We start from the raw sequence: 3,999 nt of genomic DNA, 5'->3' as shown, positions 1-3,999 counted from the left end.
TCCTTTATTTTCTTACTACGACGTACATAAGCAGTTCATAACACATAAAAACAAGACTAAAACTTACCTTTCTTCACAACTTTACAACTTGCCTAAGGTGGTGAATAATGAAAACGAGCAGTCTATTGCTTCAAACAACAACTCCACGTTAACGAGGACCCTTCAATTAGTTGTTTTTCTAGAAGAAACAAATTTTTTGATGGCTAAATCTTGGTCTTGAATTTGCAAGCTATGGCCGAATGCCTTGCCCCTTTTTTCTCCAAGCTTCTTGATTTTTCTACTAAGTGTTGAAGTGAGGAAGATGACTTATTAGTCATCTCTTATCACATATTATAGCCATCCATGTGGCCCTTGGCCCACACCGAGGTGGCCGGCCACATGGCCACTTTTTTTTTTTCATCCACTAAATACTTTCCAAAAATAGAATTTGACCCCAAATGTTTCCTTAATATTTCCATGCCAATAAAGTCATACACACTTATACTTTTAAAACAAACAAAAATTTCTACTTCGTATCCCGGAATAGTCTTGCCCCTAACTTATCGTAGTTAACCCGGATTGTCCCGATGTACAAAATACGGGATATAACAGCAAACTTCGGCTCTTTTTCAAGAAGCTTGCATATTGGGTTAGAAATCTTGGAGAAATCTTTGATGAAGCGCCTGTAGAACCTAGCATGTCCCATGAAACTTCGGACACCTTTGACCGAGATAGGTGGTGAAAGTTTTACAATCACATCAATTTTCGCTTGATCGACCTCGATTCCCTTTTCAGAGATTTTGTGACTGAGGACGATTCCTTTCTTCACCATAAAATGGAACTTCTCCCAATTTAGCACGAGATTTGTCTCCTCATATCTTTTCGGCACTTGACGAATGGCCCAGACAATCTTCAACGAATCCCCATAGAAGTCGTCCATGAACATCTCGAAGTCCTCTACCGTGTCGAGAGAAGATTGACATCATGCACCTCGAAAAGTGGGTGGTGCATTACACAAACCAAAAGGCATCGGCTAAATGCAAACGTCCCGTAAGGACAAGTAAACGTAGTCTTCTCTGCGATCTTCTAAAGCAATGTTGATCGATTTGTAGCCCGAATACCCATCAAAAACAATAGTAGCAACGCCAGCTAGCCCAGATCAAGCATTTGATCAATAAAAGGCATGGGGAAATGGTCTTGCATGTGGGTTTGTGTTGAGCTTGCGATAGTCCATGCAAACTCTCCATCCGGTTATGGTTCTAGTTGGGATCAACTCATTCTTTGCATTTGGCATCACAGTGATGCCGCCCTTCTTAGGAACGCATTGGACGGGGCTTACCCATTTACTATTAGAAATTGGGTAAACCACTCCCGCATCCAACCATTTGATGATCTCTTTCTTGACTACCTCTTGCATATTCTCTTTCAGTCGCCTCTGATGCTCTACACTTGGTTTGCTATTTTCCTCCAACTGGATTTTGTGCTCACAGATCCCCGGATGGAAAACCTCGAATATGCTATGGTCCAACTAATAGCACGTCTATACTCCTCAACACCTCAAAAGGACGAAATCTGTCCTCGGTCGATGAAATTGTAGAAACAATCAGCAATGTATTATTAGGACCAAGGAACTCATACTTCGGATGTGATGGGGTACATTTTAAGCTCCAACTTCGTCGCTCAATGATCGAAGGCTTTCTTGGAGGAGTTGTTCTATTTTCTAGATCAAGATTCGAACTTCTTTGGTTGGTAGGAATATGATCCCAACCCAACAAGTGAATTTCTTGTCTGCATAACCTTCCGTGTCCTCGGCATCGAAGTTAACAAGAATACTAGCTAGAGCTTCACCCAAACTTTCTTCTTCCATCTTGAACTCCAGCAGCTTCATCAATAACATCAACCGAATCAATTGCGAAATGCTCTCGTAAGCACTTGGTAACTTCATCCCCTTGCTAACTGAAAAGTCACTTCTTCATCGTTGACTCGGAACTTGATTTTATTTTTTCTGCGAATCCATTCGAGAGATGCTCCTTGTAGCAAGGAAAGGTCTCCCCAATAATATGAATGTCTAGATTAACGGCCAGAGTCAAGAATCACAAAATCGGCGGGCAACGAAGAAAATTACCAACCCGCATAAGTACATCATCAATCACCCCGATAGGTCTTTTGATAGACCTATCGGCCATTGTAACCTCGCAGTAGTCGGCCTTGGCATCCCGAACTGATTGTTTGTATATAGCAAGGGGCATCAAATTAATACTCGCCCCATTATCACACAAAGCGTGAGAAAAATCATGGTGCCCAATAGAACAAGGAATGGTGAACGCCCCAGGATCTCCCTTTTTCTAAACAGTAGTAGTTGAGATGATGGAACTCACAATGTGAGTCAAACTTACGGTTTCATATTGAACTATTTTCTTCTTAGTCGACGAGGTCCTTCAAATATTTAGCAAACCGGGCATCTCCTTGACGACTTCAAGATGGGAAAATTTGAATACCGCTTCTTTAATTGATCATAAAACTCTCAAACTTAGCATCTCTCTTCTTTACCAACCTCGAGGAAAGGGCGGTGTAGATTTGGTAGCCAAAGGGCGGAGAGCTCTTTCCACGATCCTTGCTTGTGTTATCGGCATCCTTCACTATCTACGGAATATCGGCAACCTTGTCGGCGGGATTCTCATCAACAATAATGGGTGCTTGAGGCCTTTCACCTCGTCATCTTCATCATTGTACGAAGATCAACTACTTTCTTATCAGCCCCTTGGAGTATTTTACCACTCCTAGTAGTGATGGCAAACACACGGTCTACACCGCCTCCCCCATTATTTGGATTTGGAATAGTGTCACTCGGAAGTCCTCCCTTTTTTTGGAGGGTCTTGCTCTCTAGAAATATCCTCATACGCGATTCAAGTTTCGAATAGCGCGGTATGGGAACCCGGCTGTCTGTCATCCTTGAGATAAAGTCCTCTCGGACTTGGGATGATTTGCGAGGAATCTTCTCAAGCATTGATTCAACCTTCGAACTACCTTGCTCTTTTGTTGCCCTTTCGGAGGTATATAAGGATTGGAACTCTTGTTCCCAAAATTGTTCTTGTTGTTATAGCTCCCTTGGTTCGCACCACCATAATTATTGTTGTAGTTCCCAGAGTTGTTATAAGCACCTTGACCTTGCGGGGTCTCATTGATTCGACTGCGATAACCACCTTGGTAGTTAATGTCTTGCCCCCTTGAGAGTTATTAACATAATTAGCATCTTCAATTTGCATAGGGGGCCCCCATGGAATGGACCATCTTAAGTATGGTACATCCCTTTTAGTAAAAAGCTTGTATCATCTCACAAGCATTTACCTTTTTGATGCGGGACTCATCAAACTTCTTCGTTAGCAAGGAAATATTTGTTGCAAGTTAACGATGTTTCTTTTGGTATCTTGATTCTCCTTTACTATATTACGGATCATAGCACTACCAAAACGTTACCATCGGCATTGTTTGAGTGCCAAGCACGATTATGAGTCGTCGGCTTGTTAAGTATGTTGGTCACCCGTCGATAAGATTTGTTCATGAAATAACCATCGAGTGCGTGTTATTAGCGGCGAAAACAATCCTTTGGATCTAGCCCTCGGTAGAACTTCTCCATTAGTATGTGATCAGGAAAACCATGATTTGGGCTCTTGTAAATACTCCTTAAATCTCTCCCGAGGCTTCATATAGTTGTTCCCCGATTGTTGCTTAAATTCATAGATCTTGTCACTAATTTCAGCCTTAACTGGGGGATACCATTTGTGAGAAACGGCCATCTCTGCGCGTGAAGTAATCAAATTTCGAGGCGACTTCTCAAACCATGTTCTTGCCTCTCCCGGCTAAGGAATATTTGAATAACCTCAACCGAATAGAATCTTGTGGAACGTTGTTCTCGATGTGATTAGCACACACATCCACAAAATTACGCAAATGACGTTGAGGGTCATTCTGTAGAGTTCGAAAGTATCCCTCAACTTCGACAATGGTATAAAGAGGAGT

General features: G+C 42.1%; 1 non-coding gene across 1 annotated transcript; it reads left to right on the top strand.

Annotated features, from left to right (window-relative positions):
- The first annotated feature begins 3,632 nt into the window (after positions 1–3,632).
- On the top strand, positions 3,633–3,737 carry LOC132061710 (small nucleolar RNA R71). Its single transcript, XR_009416130.1, has one exon. It is a non-coding gene; the product is annotated as a small nucleolar RNA R71 (small nucleolar RNA).
- The last annotated feature ends 262 nt before the right edge of the window (positions 3,738–3,999 follow it).

This window comes from Lycium ferocissimum, chromosome 6 (assembly GCF_029784015.1).
Source record: "Lycium ferocissimum isolate CSIRO_LF1 chromosome 6, AGI_CSIRO_Lferr_CH_V1, whole genome shotgun sequence".
Classification (NCBI taxonomy): Eukaryota; Viridiplantae; Streptophyta; class Magnoliopsida; order Solanales; family Solanaceae; genus Lycium; species Lycium ferocissimum.
This window is presented reverse-complemented; position numbering and strand designations above follow the sequence as displayed.